Source organism: Poromitra crassiceps (genome assembly GCF_964638095.1).
Source record: "Poromitra crassiceps genome assembly, chromosome: 11".
NCBI classification, from domain to species: domain Eukaryota; kingdom Metazoa; phylum Chordata; class Actinopteri; order Beryciformes; family Melamphaidae; genus Poromitra; species Poromitra crassiceps.
In genome coordinates, this window is record NC_139643.1 from 17,493,810 (window position 1) to 17,509,732 (window position 15,923).

The following is a 15,923-nucleotide window of genomic DNA, read 5'->3' on the forward strand; positions in this document are numbered from 1 at the left end:
TTCCTTTGCCATCCTAGGAAAAAAATATTGCCTCCTCCGTCGCTGGAAGCGTGCTGACATAAGATGTTGAGTCTGACCACGTGAGACTACCTCAGACCTGGTTAGACCGCTTTCGTGTCAGACTAGACTAGCTAGCAGCCAAATAGATTTCCTAATCAATTGGAAACAATGCAAACCAAAGTGTTTCAGAGAACAATATATTATTAGATAAATACACTAGCTGGCATTTATATGTTATCACTGTATTGTCGACTTTTGCAAGACGAGCTGCTAAAGTCTTTCAAATCATGAACCTGCTGTTTGCAGATGGCGTTCATAGTGTCATAATATCCATCATGTGTTCTCTTTGTGGTCATAAAGAACATTGTTTTATTTGTGACTTTTAGTGGACGCTTGATAAACTCAGTTAGGTTGTAATCTCAGTTCACTGTATTGGTGAAATATGCAGGACGTGTCAAAACTAGTCTGTAAGCTCAGATACATGTTGTGTTTCTGTTGATACACTGAGCAAAACATTCCAACACAGCAGAACTTCATCACGTGATCTGTCATCCTCTGCCTCAGGGCCTATGTGCTCAGACCTGGTTTCTGGCACCATGTTAGACTGGTTTGCTGTCAGAAAGATGTTTATAGACTTTGATAGTGAAGTTATGAGGACATGGCCGCACCCTCATCAAATGTGCACACACCAAGAACTGACAAAGGAGAATAAGCAGCATCTTCTCTCTCTCTCTCTCTCTCTCTCTCCCTCTCTCTCTCTCTATACAGCTGAAGGCAGGTCTCTGTGACTTAATCTGGATCCTGTGATTTCAGCAGGCAAACATGTTTCAAGGTAAAACCACATTTTTATTTCTGAAGAAAAACAAAAGTGCTAACCATCAGTGTCTGTAAAATTAAAGTGTAACATTTTAATTGTTTTAAAAGAACACCAACATTTTGGGAGATTCGCCTATTTGCCATCTTCCCGATAGATAGTTGAAGATAGTTGCCTGTCTTTTCCCTGTGCGCATAGTAGAAAATTTGTGAGAGCTTAGCACAATGAATGGTACTGGCTAGCAGGCCCCTATGGTGGGGTTAAGGAGCTGTTTGGTTCTTGATATGATTAATAACAATTCCTAAAATATTAATAATCATAAAAGTATTAAATGTGTCAGAAAATATGGTAGTTCTCTATCATTTAGCGACACCAGCATGAGATAAGGCCCACGCACCTGTCTAACAGTTTTCTTATGACTATTAGGCACCAAACCACATCAAATCAGTCAATCAGTTAATAATTGTAGTTGTAAAATTGGAAGGTGAAAGTCCATACACTGGGCGTCTTCACAGTTAACCACAGATGGTGTGTTGCAGGAATAATCAGTAGAGGCTTATAGAACAAAAGTTTTATTTAACCACAATATTGAATATCAATAATAGATAAACAATCAATCATCTAGGACTGTCCCAAACGACTATTTTCTTCTCGATTAATCTAACAACCATTTTTTAGATTAGTTGATAATCTAACGATTTTTTTTTTTAGAAATATACTGAACCTCAAATTCAAAAGGATTGCTGACAGATTAATGTTTAAACTGGAGTAATATGCAGTTAAGATAATCACTGGCAAATACATGTTTTCATTAGTGTGCGGCAAGGAAAGTAATTGAAATAATTAAACTTAGATTAATTAAGTGCAGGGATGCAAATTCATGGGTACTGAAAAAGGTGACACATACCAGGAGTAGGGATGGGAATTGATAAGATTTTAGCGATTCCGATTCCATTTTCGATTCTGCTTATCGATCCGATTCCTTATCGATTCTCTTATCGATTCTCATTGGGCAAGGGGGGAAAAAAAAGAGTACAAACGGGTTTATTAACATTAATTTTCTTTTAGATTATTATTATTATCATTATGTATTATTATTCAGCTCTGAGATCAGATTGCTCTTTTCAATCCCATACCAAGCAGGGATCAGTGTCTGTTAAACTGGCTCTGTTTGGGGGTTTGTATTTTGGGTTGAGCATCTTTGTCATCTCCCTATAGAAAATATATAGTGGGAATGAATGAAACAGAACTAGTGGTTAGAATGACAACATGCAACTTTGGACATTTTACTTTAGCTGGCATGTCAGACAAACTTATGCTCGGGGACATTCGTTTACCCTCGCCTCGGTCATTTTACTCTTCCCTGCCTGGGTGAATGGAGGGGCTAGAGCTGCACAAGAAGTAGGCTACTCGCTGCAGCCTCTGACCCAAAGCGACTACCAGCCCCTGAACCAGTCTGACTCTGAACGTCATCATCCTCTAAATTAAATGGATGGAAATGGAGTATTGGTGAAATCTGGTTTACACAATAGACAGGGTCTGGAGGAGTTTACTCTCCATATTAACAGATGACGCGCTGCTGTTAGCCGCGCTGCTGTTAGCCACGTTTATCGTCACTCCATAGCACATCAAAAACGTGACATTCCTCCAAAATTATTGCATGCTGTCGCTGTGTGGACAAATGTTTCTGCATATTGCTAGTATTTCCCCCCTTTGACGAAATAGAGGTTTTGTAAGCATTGCAAGTGGCACTGTGGTCATCGTTTTGCTTCTGCCTAGACGCCATGGTGGCTGGAAACAAAACAAGGCTGCGTTGCGTGCGTGTCGCAGCGTGTGACGTCATCGCGCATGGAATCGATAGTGGAATCGTTCAGGACGTTGGCTAACGATTCCAAGGAATCGATCCACTGGGACCCGGTTCTCAACAAGAACCGGTTCTCGATTCCCATCCCTAACCAGGAGAGACATAAAACCGCTCAGAAATCCTCCTATTTTAATGAAAAAGGTGACTGTAACCTAAAGGTGACATAGCTTACATCTCTGTAATCAGGGGCGGTTTAAGGATTAGACCTTTGGGGGGCTCAGCCCCCAATCAGAACATCCCGGACCGCAGACCCCCTAGGGAGAAAATTGTGTACATTTTAAAGTAAAAATGAATCAATCTGGTGCACTTTGAGAGCAAAATGAAGAGGCTAGATCTCTGAAGAACTACACACATTAATAACTTAATAACTTAACTGTTCTGTGGCTTTACGATGATGAACAAATAATAGTCTCGCTATATATATTGTGCATACAGGTAGAATGGTAGGGAGAATACTGCTTGCTTAAATACAATGGTGGCCCATCTATACCAAAATCACTTCCAGGGGAGAACTCAAGTACAAAGTAACATTTGCTTTGTCGGCATAAACAAAAGTAAAATAATAGAATAACAAAAGGGGAATTTCCTAACTTTGTTTAACAGGACTGTCATTTTGCCAAGGAGGCACGTCCTTGGCAAAATGACGGTCCTGTTAAACTTCTAGGAGGGGAAACTATGGAGATCTGAGTAGGCTTCCAGTGGAGATGAATGAGACTTGAGGCTAATCCTTGGGAATGGATTAGTCACAACTCTCATCTATTAAACTATCAGTCTAGTTACTCTTAGCAAGTGGAACACATCCAAGTCATCATGACCGATGTGCCTCTATGAGGGTTTAACATTAGATGGAGGGGAAGAGAGAGAGAGAGAGAGAGAGAGAGAGAGAGAGAGAGAGAGAGAGAGAGAGAGAGAGAGAGAGAGAGAGAGAGAGAGAGAGAGAGAGAGAGAGAGAGAGAGAGAGAGAGAGAGAGAGAGGAAGAGGAAGAGGAAGAGGAAGAGGAAGAGGATGGATGCCCAACTCTAACCATCATGCGTTTAAAGCACCGGGCCTCCTTTCACGAGGTCTGGTATTTAACGGAAAGTTATATGAAGGATTTCTGGGCATTTAACTGACAGGAGATCACTTAACATGATAGATCAAGGTTGCACATACTGTACATCTTTTGTTTTTTGTACAGCTTTCACATAATGAACAACTTTTTGTTTAGACATCGATTAACAGTGTCACACAGTTTCATTCAACATCACATACATGTAAATGTATTTAACTCGTTTCTGCTCAGGAAACCATAAGCACTTACTTCATCCCACTTTGTTAAGTGCGAAAGTCTCTTTGCCGTCCATTGGGAAGGAAAGGGAAAAATCGCTCTGTGTGTCCAGACGCGTTTGGAGAGGTTGGGTTTGGCCTTGTGGGCTGGGGAGCAATGAGGATGTCCGTCTCAGGTCTTGGTCTGCTGAGCAGGTCTGGTGTCCTTCGGTCGGCCGGGGTGACGGAGGTCTGCTTTGTTGATGGATTCCTTTCCAGCGGCCGGCTTGTGTTTATTGCCCAGTGCAAATGTCAACACCGTGGCAACTCTAGCTGCAACAGTTATTTTGCAGTGTTAGATTGAAGAAATTTTCCGCATTGTAAAAGCATGTAAAGGGCCTTTTTACATGCAAAACAGCAACAAAAGTGCCTCCCCCTCCCCCCCCCCCACAAAAAAAATAAAAAATAAACACACACACCACAACAACAAACAAATTGATGTTAAGCAGTCATCCTGGACTTAAGGCTTCAAACTACATACACAAATGAGGGATATACACGCAAATGCTGCATCAGGGGCCTGTACTACGTAGCTAGATTAATGCCTTATCCGAGTAAGTTTGAGTTTGAACCTGGTTTAGCCGTACTACAAAGCAAGTTAACTTTCAATCACCATGACAACTCACGCTGCAAAGCTAACCTGGTCCCGACCAGGTTAGCTTCAGAGGATAAGATCAAAATCCATGACAGACCCATATAATCGGCTCTCTGGAGTCACTCACCATTCATATAAGATCGCCATATGAAAAATAGATTGCAGTCAACTGAGAATAGAACAAGAAAAACATTTGTTTCTCTGTAGGCTACATAATTAAATTAAGCCTACTTACCACTTTATGTCTAAACAGCTCAACGATGCGTGGAGAAATATGATCACTATTAATCACCGCAGCGCATATCATAAACGGACCCTCAAATGGAGTGAGGGTGATATTCTCCTACATGCCAGAAAAGCCTATACATATAATATAGATATTAGTTTAAATATGGGATAGCCCCAATACTAAATATGCAGGCTACTCTTGCATGTTTCAGCTGGAACTGTGTCCTGTAGGCTGTATGCCAATATATGAGCAAAAATAGGCTAGTTTTTATCAATGAAAACTATGCCCGCATCGTCTCAATTCAGTTCAGCAGTTTTCTCTTTTATATTAGCCTATCATTATTTTATATATGAATTATTCGATCAGTGCAACCACACACATAATGAGTGATAGAGATCATTATTCATTGAGCATGCATTTCTAAATCTATGGTCTAAATAGGCTTACAGATTGTGGAAATTTATAGACTGAGATTACACATTTACATTTACACTGATTTTCAAAGATGACATATGATAGATAATTCATATATTTTACTTAATACACATTGTAGTTAAATCTGTGTTTTGCTGCTGATGCCGCGTGTGCTGTGTGTGTGTTTGTACGGTTTTGTATTGTTCATGCACCGTAATAGATATGGAAATAACTGTATGTTGATGTGTCTGATAATCCCATGTGGGATGGGTCATGTAAATTGTCCTGACACGTAAATCAAATTTTCATTCATTCATTCATTCATTCATTCATACACTCGCAAAAAGCTGCTGTAGGAGACAGAAATCGCTGATCAAAGTAAATCAAATGACTGATGTGAATACAAGCGGCAGCTTTAGACAGTCCTCCAGCAGACTATATCCAACGCGGATTTTCATTCTGCAATAGGCTACATTAAATATCTGCTAAAACTCTGATCCCACTGCGCTTTCATTGAACGAGGAAATGGGTGTGGAAATGGGTGTGGGCGTGGATCAACTCAGCTGTTCATAATGTGATTGGCTAGCGCACCTCTTTCGCGTGGACGCGCGCCTGTGCACGAGCGAAAAACGTGCGCGTGCACAGGCAGATCCCAGATAAACCCAGCTTCAGTTATCGAGTAGAAAACCAGCGTCGTAGTATCGTTAAACTAGATAGCTTTGATCCTGTTCAGTCAAACCAGATCAAAGTGACAGATCGCGGGTCTGTTAAGCTAGCTTCGTAGTATAGGGTACAGGTATCAATGGGTTATGGCACCATTTTGGCATAGGGTCCCTATATTCATGCAGTTGACATTATGTCACCACCAGGTGACCCCACCCCCCATGCCAAAAAATGTAAAATAGTCAAACACAGCAAAAACTACAAATTGGAAGCCTTACCTCCAGGGTGAATGCTTAACATGAGGTAATTGTAGATTTTTTGCAAAAATGGCTGGAAGTCCAAAAAATTTCTTTTTTGTTACGGGGCAGAAGGGAAGCCACCGTGAGCCCACGACCCACTGTGAGGTACCAGAGTAGCTCCAATGGCCAGGCGGGGGAGGGTAGAGCAACAGCTCTAGGGGAGGGAGCATGACGGAGAGATGTCTGTTGGCTGGATTTATTAAATATCAGGTTTGACAGACAACTGAGAGCTTCTTTATGATTAGATTTCCCTTTATGATCGTAGATGGCAGTCAGTTTTGAGCCATAAGCACCGCACACTTCAAACCCTGCCTCAGCAAACAGTGAAAACAGGGAAATGGCGATATTTAGGATTTGGGTTGAAACTAATGTCTCCGACTTTTTTAGGCATACAATTAGTCAGATAAGACCATAAGTTAGTTGGAAGGTTTTGGTGCAGTTCACTTTCCAGGGTCTTTAACATTAAAACCAATGGGAAAACGATGAAAATGACTGAGGCCATGCGATTTCCACCAACCACCTTTTATTCCCTTTCTTTTTTACAATTCCAATGTTTTTGTCCAGAATGAGAGCATACAAAAATAACATGCATGACTTTTGAGAAAAATGGTGGTCAGAAAATAGCACTTTTGAATGGAAGTCAATGAGGACAAAAAAATGTCCTTAGGGAGACAGATGTACAGTAAGTATTTTGACTACAGGGTGAAGTGTCTCTAGCATGAAGAGAGTCACACTTTTGTAAAAATTCAGAGCGTTTGGGACTAAAATCTCAAAATGGTCACTAGGCGAAAATGCAAAAGGGCACTTTTTTCCCCAGGGGGACCCAAGGGTCCTGGAACCAAACCAACCAGCCACCTACTGAATCATGAGTGACCATAAAACATTTCACTTAGAGCAAAAACAAAACATAAAAACCGCGAAAACAATTATATTTAAATTTTTCCCCCCGTTTTTATTTTTGCTCCAAATGAAATATTTTATGGTCACTCAGGATTCAGTAGGTGGCTGGTTGGCTTGGTTCCAGCCTTAAAACTCTTTATATAAGGATTTTTCTAAATGTCTATGGAGAAAATTAATGGGCAATTCTCTTCCGGACCCGGAGCTGAGAAAAAGTGAGCGGTCACTGTTGAGCTCTATAGACTACCATTCATTGTGCTAAGCTAAGCTATTTTAGCGCTAGCTATTTTTATACTAGACCCATACAGAAAAGAATGGCATCTATCTTCTCATCTTACTATCGAGAAGACAGCAAATAGGCGAACCTCCCAAAATGTTGGTTTGTTCCTTTAAGACATGTTAAAGTCAGGGCAGAAAGTTCAGTGCATTGTCTGTTTGTCATTTTACAGTCAGTAGTGATCCATCCCCACAGCAGAAGTGATCTATCCTGTAAGAAAAGCTTGTAGTCATGATTGAGTCCAGCTAACAGCATGTTGGTGTGTTTGTGTCAAGGTGTTTGCTCCACTATGAGTCAGTGTGAGGAGAGAGAGGAGGAGCTCTCTCTGTCTGGAGAACATCGCAGCCGGACCAAAGCTAAGAGGTAAGATGAGGATCTCTACCTGACTGCTCTCCATCTCACAGCATACAGTGTCAGTGACATTATTACAGCTCAGCCGTGACATCATAGGCCCTTTTCACATGATGTCAGACAACTTCCTTTCTGACCCATAAAAGTGTATCCGGGCTTCCTGTCTGGCTGCCCGGTTTGTTTACAGCAGAGTACAGTCTGTCGCAGCACAGAGTTTATAGCTTCCGTTTCTGTCAAACGACTTGCAGACACATTTTCGCTCACAACAATAGACTGTTAATACATTTGAAACTCTATAAAGGCTGTATTACTCGCAGAGGCGTCTGTGGACTTGTTTTATACAGGAGACTTCTAAATGCAGGGACAACAACTAGCTCAAAAGGTAATGCTAATGATTACCTGATTTGCCTGCAGTCTGAATAGCTTCGAATTACTTATAAAGTGAAAACATTCTTAATCTCTTACCGAATGAGCCAACACTCAAACCTAACTTGAAGACACTGCAAACCTTTTCTAAACAAGACACACTTACGCCTACATTCCACTAGGTCCGTGTTCGGTCCGTCTGCGCTGCGGTACGGCATCGGAGCCGATACGTTTCCACTCTAATCATTGTGTCAACTCCCACCTACTCCGCTGCGTTGCGTGTCTACTCCGTCCCAGCTCCGACGATCCGGAGCTCTCCGAAAAAGATACGCAAGGCTTCTATTTTTCACGGATGACGGAGCAAAGCCGCAGCAAGTTGGGCGGAGCCAGGCATGAAATCAACAGGGCAGAGGTGTTTACAGCATTCAATATCAAGCCAGAGGACAAACATGTATGAGGAAAAGTTAATAATTGAAGTGGAAAAGCACAAAATAATATATGACACGACACATCCTTTTTACAAGGACAACACCAAGCAAGCCCACCCCTCCTCTGCTTCTCCAGTTGGGAACAATGATCTTCTGCCTGTTTGTTGTTGTATTTATCCAACATACAAATTGTCTCGCGCGATTTTACCGTGAGAACCTGTCGGTCTCGTCACTCTAGCTGTCTGGCGGAGCGGAGCCGTGACGTGCTCTGCACACAGCCAGTTAGTGTTGGCGGAGCACAGAGCACAGAGCAAAACCGGAGAACAGCTGCAACGCAACGCAAATGCAACCAGTGCAATCCCGATATAATAGCCTACAGCTCTCTATTAGGGATGTTAATGATTAATCAACAATCGATGAATCGATCAAGAATTTGATCGATCAAACTATATGTTAACTGATTAATCAACGATGTAGGCTATGTGCTATTTTCTAATTTTTATTTTCTTTGCTGAAATGATTTAACACCACAAGGGCAAAATGTAACTTTCACTGCTCATACAGAGGAAGAAGAAAGCCAAGCTAGCAGACAGAAAGTCCAGGGTGGGAGAATTACACCCAAAAAGACAACAGTCATCATTGTAAACATTATAATACAATGTTGAAATATCTCACGTCCACAAGCACAATGACAGCTAATGCAGGAGGTTTAGTTGGTTGATCTTGTTGGGTAGGTCTAAGCCAGGGGTCGGCAACCCGCAGCTCTAGGGCCGCATGCGGCTCTTTAGCGCCGCCCTAGTGGCTCCCTGGAGCTTTTTCAAAAATATGAAAATGTGGGGAAAAAATGGTGTGAATATATTTTTTGTTTTAATATAATTATTATCCAATGCTGTAAAAATGTGTATAATAAATATTCATGTGTAATATATATGTGTATAATAAAAATTTCAACATTTCCGTCAATGAAGATTTACGTCATAGCCTGCGACACACGTTCTTTCAGCAGCAGGAAGGCGCCTGTTACAAACAAACCAGCGGGTGTGTCATGCCATGGAGGGGAAAAAGAGAAAGATAGCCGAGGAGAACAGAGGATTCAACAGTTCTTGGACCGAATCATTTGCTTTCATTGCCAATGCGGAAGGATTGCCTGCATGTTTGCTTTGTAATGAGAAGTTGTCAAATAACAAAAAGAGTAACGTGGAAAGACATTTCCAGGGAAGGCACGCTGCATTTGCAGCCGAGTACCCAGTTGGGAGTGAGAGAAAAAGTGCGATTGCATTACTTCTGGAGAAATTCGAGGAGCACAAAGATAGATTTAAGAAGTGGATTGCATCTCCAAACTCCACTACTGCTGCTAGTTTTGTTGCAACCCGGGAGATAATAAAGCGCGGAAAACCGTTCACAGATGGTGACTACCTGAAGGATTCATTCATTAAAATATCAGAGCACCTATTTTCGGACTTCAAAAACAAAACCGAGATCATACAGAAGATTAAAGACATGCCTCTCTCTGCAAAGACAGTGAAGGAAAGGACCATTAAAATGGCAGGCAACATCACCAATCAGCAAATCAAGGACATTAATTCAGCTCCAGCATACTCAATTGCCTGTGATGAGTCGTGTGATGTGATCGATATTGAACAGACAGCGCTGTTATGCAGGTATGTGAACTCTGATGGGCCGCAAGAAGAACTGATTGAATTAATACCACTGAAAGGCCAAACACGCGGGGAGGATATATGTGACGCTGTGCTGAAGTGTTTACATGACAAAGGAATAAACACTGATCACCTGATTTCAGTGGCTACAGATGGGGCACCCAGCATGAGAGGATCACAAAAGGGGTTTGTGACTTTACTACAGAAAGCGTTGGATCGAGATCTGCTTGCATTTCACTGCATCTTGCACCAAGAAGCACTGTGTGCACAAACATTCCCACCGGAGTGTATGGAGGTGATGAACGTTGTCATCGAGATGGTGAACAAGATAATTGCAAAAGCATTAAACCACCGTCAGTTCCGTGCATTGCTAGATGAAGTTGACAGCGAATATTCCGATCTCCTGCTACACAACAAAGTCCGATGGCTGTCCAGGGGTGAGGTTTTGCGTCGCTTTGTTGCTTGTTTAGAACATGTGAAAACATTCCTGAAAAGCAAAAACCTGAACTACCCGCAACTGGAAGATACCGAGTGGCTGGAAAAACTGCACTTTATGGTGGATATGACAAGTCACCTAAACATGCTGAATAAAAGTCTCCAGGGGCGGGGCAACACTGCACAGCAAATGCTGGAAGCTGTTTTGTCATTCGAGCGCAAGCTGACTGTATTCGCCAGAGATGTACAGCGAGGCACGCTCTCTCACTTCCCCTCCCTGAGAGAGTTCAAAGAGGCCCACCCCGATCACACACTCAACGGTGATTATTTACAAGGTGCGATCGTTGATATGCAAACTGCATTTGGGAGCAGATTTAGCGAGTTCCGAAAGGTAAAAGTGACGCTATCTTTCCCTGTCACACCCCTGGAGATTGACCCGTCCTTGTTGAACACATTCCCAGGAGTAAATCAAGCTGACCTTGAAATGGAAATGGCTGATATAGCTGACAAAGAATTATGGATGTCCAAATTCAAAAGTCTGACAGCCGAGCTTGAAGACGTCACTCGCCAGAAAGCCCAGCTTGCCCAAAGCCACAAATGGAGCGAAATTGAAAGCCTCCCAACACCCGAGAAACTTGTGTTTGAAACATGGAATGCTCTTCCTGACAGTTATAGGAACATGAAGAAATATGCATTTGGAGTATTATCCATCTTTGGATCAACATACCTATGCGAGCAGATATTCTCAAACATGAACTACATAAAATCCAAATACCGCACCCGCCTCACAGATGAGAGCTTGCAGTCCTGCGTGAAGATTAAAGTCACATCTTACATGCCCGATGTTGAGAAGCTGTCCAGTGATGTCCGAAAACAGAAGTCACATTAAACTGGTAAGAACACAATCCTGTCATAGGCACATATTTAGTAACAAAGTGGCTGTTTTTATAAAGTGATTTCTGATTTTTGTCAGTAGCCTATATATTTGGAATGACACATAGGGATATGTGTTTTGTTGCTCAGGTCCGAGGATGGCTGTATGGTGCTGTCAAAAGAGAAGAGGGTGCTGCTGCATTGCACAATTGCACAGGATAATTGCACAGGATAATAATTGCACAGAAAGTTGTTGTTGTTTTTTTGGAATCCTAAATTAAAATGACATCAAAAAGCTGATTTCTGTATTGTATTTATATAATTTCATCAATGCAACGAAACATAATACATTAATATTATAATGGAAGTTAAACTTAAAGCACCATCGTACAGCAGAGTAGTCAAGTGGTGCGTCATTCTCTCCAGGATGCGCTGCAGGGAAAATAAACATTTAATCATGAATGCTCATTATGTATTTGTAGCCTACTTATCATTTTGATAGTAGGCTAATATAGCTGATATAGACACTTACAGCATGTGTTGCCTTCATTATAAGGCTTATATAAGGCTTTTAATTTTTTGCGGCTCCAGACAGATTTGTTTTTTGTTTTTTTGGTCCAATATGGCTCTTTCAACATTTTGGGTTGCCTACCCCTGGTCTAAGCACAGGTGTAAAACCCTGCATTTTGTATTTTCGATTTTCGATGTCAAAAGCTGTTTTTTAATATAATGATTAGTGCAGGAACATGACATGCACTTCAGTACCACGGGAACCTGATCAGAATCAAGTGTACAAAGTGTACAAATCTAATTGACAAAGAGTAATATAATAAACATAAGGATTGCACTAAGTGTATAACCTTTGAACATTATTTTTGATTTTGATTTGTCACACAGAATCTTTCTCAGTCTTTATTGTCTTTATTGACCTATCCTATCCTATCTGGCCTATCTTATCTCTTTATCGAGTTTTAAACAAAAAATAATCTGAAATACTCACCTATAGCTGCTCCTGCCATGACGCATAGTTTGTTACTTTCAGTTGTGTCTTTTAGTTAGTACTTTCCGCACTGATGTTATGGTGCTTTATAGATTTTAATTTGGTTTTATTGTTCTCCTGTTTGAGTAGATGTTATTCCTAGGCCCTGTGTCCACCTAGCTTCTTTTTCCGACGTTAAAAGCTGGGAGTGCGCTGGGGAACGCTGATCCCAGCGCACAATATACAAGGAAGCAGTCTGCAAGTAACGTTAGTTCAGCTTGATAGCTGACAGCTAGCAAGCTAACAACACAGGTAGGCTACGCTATTAAAAGCAGTAAGCACAACACTCACCAGAAATATTAAGTGTCTAGCCGATCTGCTCCCACAATTGAGCCGTTCTGTCTCTGTTGCGATAGTTTTTCCATATGATTAGTTACCAGAAAAGGAGCAGCCGACACCAGCGTCTTTCTGAAAAGTTAAAATATTTTCAGCTGGAAGCGCTGGGAGCCGGGCGCACAAAAACGCCGAAAATATACGCTGGACGCAGCGCACTTTCTCTAGACGTCCGTGTGCGCTCGCATACGCTCTCCTCCCATTGGAAACAATTGAAAATAGACGCTGGACCTGAGGAAAAGACGCCAGGTGGACACAGGCCCTGTGTCTGTACTTATGTTTGTCTTGTTTGTTTTTATTTGTAATTGTATGTATTTGCTGATGATGTTGCTGCCTTTTGGCCAGGTCACCCTTGTAAAAGAGATCCTGTGTCTCAATGGGTCTTATCTGGTTAAATAAAGGTTAAATAAAAAATATTGTCCTAAAACATGCCAATTCTGTATGTACAAAGTTGCCTTTTGGAGTTTAGCTACACAAAATCATTGACATCAGAGTGAGAAACAGACTGAACCACAGTGGAACTTTGTGGGAACTTTGTGCTGCAAACGCAGTAAAACACAACACAAAGAAAACTTAACTATCTAATCATAATGACATCTGAGAAACCTGAAGGTAATGAGGCTCCTAATTTTTCTTCATTGACCTGTGACATCGTCCTCTCACTGTCCCCGCAACTACATTCGAGACGGTTTGTTTTGTTTGGGAGAAAGGGTGCAACTTATATTAGCCATTACTGACTTATCTTACAATCCAGATTCGGTAACATTAGTTAACATTAACAGCAGCAATGTTATGGAAAAGTAGTTGCAACTGTACCACAGTAACCTAATCAGAACATGGACTAAAGACTTTATATTTGCAAAACAGAAAGTTAACAGATCGATAATATCAACTGTTACTGTTATCCAGTACATGTGCTCACGCTAGCATTTCGCTAACGTTAGGGCTAGACGAGACATAAACACTTTACCTTCATAATCAAGCAGGGACCGTTCAATGAAGAATTTGCAGCATTTATTGAGTTTTGAACATGTGACGTTGAGGTTGGCCGGAGGGGGGCTGGAAAAAGCACCCACGCAACAGGGGGGGAGGGGGCTCGGCCCAACTTCTCCACGGCCCTGGCCATCACCTCTCCGAACTGCTTGGGCATGCCACTGGGAGGCACCTCCCCACGAATGGCAGTGGCCCGGTGTCGGCGCGCGCCACACTTCTGACAGAAGTGTGGGTCCGCAAAGCGTGCTCGGCATGCTCTGGCCCCAGATAAAACATGCACAGGTTGTGCGAGTCGTCCGTAGCCATCTCAGCACGGCATCGGCATGCACAGGGTACCTTCGTGTCAATAGCTGGGCAAGGCGGGTCCGTGGACACAGCCTAACTAGCAAGGACGAAGAAAAGCTGCGAACGAGCCAGCTAACAATAGAAGCCTAGCGAATAGCAAGCTAACAAGCTACGGTGCAGAGCAACAATACAAGCAAGCGCTAAACAGCTAACGACACAAACCCAGCCGGGGAATTAGCAAATAATAATAATAAAGCCATTTTCTGTTCTTAATTTTTCTTTTTTCTTTCTTTCTCCTCTTAAAAATAACGAAAAGAACCGACAACAACCAGCCCCATTTGTTTCGGGGGGTTTTCTTGTAAAAAAACAACAACAAAAAGTATGAGTATGTACGTAAGTAAGTAAGAGTACCGTTAAAGTACCGGATCGATAAGCAGTATCGATAAGAGTAGTAGTATTGTTAATTCCTTAATGATACACAGAGGAGAGAAAGTCATCTACATGGTAGTTATACTAGCGGGGATATGGCAAATAGGCAAATCTCCAAAAATGTTGGTGTATCCCTTTAACCCTTCATTATCCAGAGTCAAAGCTCTGTCTCTGTTATGTTGCAGCACAGTCCAGCAGAAGAGAGCACGGTCCCCTAGCATCCCTCCTGGTCTCAAAGATGGACACCAGTCTACTGAGCAAAGGTAGGAACTGAAAACAGATGAGTTTATTTGATTCTACTGAACAGAGGGAATAAGTCATCATACTCTGTTGATTTAGTTTCTTCTGTCAAAACATCAGATCAAATAATTAGAGCATCAGATTCCAATGATTTGTTTATTAATTTTAAAGAACATTTTTTCAGACAAAAAATGAAACATTGCGTTGGTTCATGCAGGACACGAAAGTCAAGGTGTAATCAGCTGACAGCCGCTGATTGGATCCGCGTTTAAATTAAACATTTAATTTAAAAATAAGATTTAGTTTCTTCTCTCAAAACATCACATTCAATAATCAGAGCATCAGTTTGCTTTATTATTTATTATTTTAAAGAACAGCATTTTACTAGACTATCAGGCAGCCTTCAAATATACAGTAGTTTGGTTGGCCTGCGGGCTGTGGTACCGGGACCAACCCTTTCAAGGATGTCTGGACACCCTGATGAAGGCCAGATTTGGGCCGAAACATGTTGGTGTTTTTAAACGTTCATTATGAACTAACCATTTAATTAAATAAACGTTTTTTAACTTTTATACCAGAGAAGAGCTGCCTTGGTCTCTTTTCTGTCTAGATGTCTGGACCCCCTCAAGGATCCACGGAACCCCCTGAAGGACCTCTGGAACCCCATCAAGGCACTCCGGAACCCCGCCAAGGACCCCCAGAACCCCTCAAGGACCTCTGCACCCCATTCAAGGACTTCTGGAACCCCTCCAATTACCTCGGTACCCCCTTCAAAGAGCCCTGGAGCCCCTTCAAGGACCACTGGAACCTCACCAGGATGCCTGGAGACCCTTCAAGGGCCTCTGCAACCCCTTCAAAGACCTCTAGTCTCGAAACCCTTCAAGGACCTTGTATAACGTAGTAATTGTATAACGTTACCGATTGACTGGTGTAGAGAGAATTTAGAGGTTGTTGTAATACCTCCACCTAGGGCGCTAAGTGCATAAAGCTACTCTTTGATGTAGGACTTCAGGAAGAAGTCTATAAAAGGAAGTGACTAACAGGAAGAGGGGGTCAGTCCCCATGGAGAAGAGATGGACTGAACCACAGGGCTCTGTGAGACTTTGTTTTTGTAAATAAATCTTTCCTAATACTT

At 41.9% G+C, this 15,923-nt stretch overlaps 3 protein-coding genes and 1 long non-coding RNA gene across 4 annotated transcripts in view; all 4 read left to right on the forward strand.

Moving 5' to 3' along the window:
• LOC310785519 (class I histocompatibility antigen, F10 alpha chain-like) overlaps nt 1-15,923 on the forward strand; it is a 370,829-nt gene that overhangs the window by 263,539 nt on the left and 91,367 nt on the right. The gene's annotated exons all lie outside the window — the stretch shown is intronic.
• Nucleotides 1-15,923, forward strand: part of LOC310785523 (popy class I histocompatibility antigen, alpha chain E-like) — a 201,396-nt gene that overhangs the window by 108,436 nt on the left and 77,037 nt on the right. The gene's annotated exons all lie outside the window — the stretch shown is intronic.
• The window catches only part of LOC310785517 (patr class I histocompatibility antigen, alpha chain E-like), a 358,851-nt gene that overhangs the window by 74,978 nt on the left and 267,950 nt on the right, over nt 1-15,923 (forward strand). The window lies entirely within an intron of this gene.
• The window catches only part of LOC310785527, a 32,954-nt gene that overhangs the window by 15,077 nt on the left and 1,954 nt on the right, over nt 1-15,923 (forward strand). Inside the window, exons 2-4 of the long non-coding RNA XR_014553179.1 lie at nt 769-832; nt 7,634-7,721; nt 14,734-14,811. This is a non-coding gene — a long non-coding RNA (uncharacterized lncRNA). The remainder of the gene's footprint in view (nt 1-768; nt 833-7,633; nt 7,722-14,733; nt 14,812-15,923) is intronic.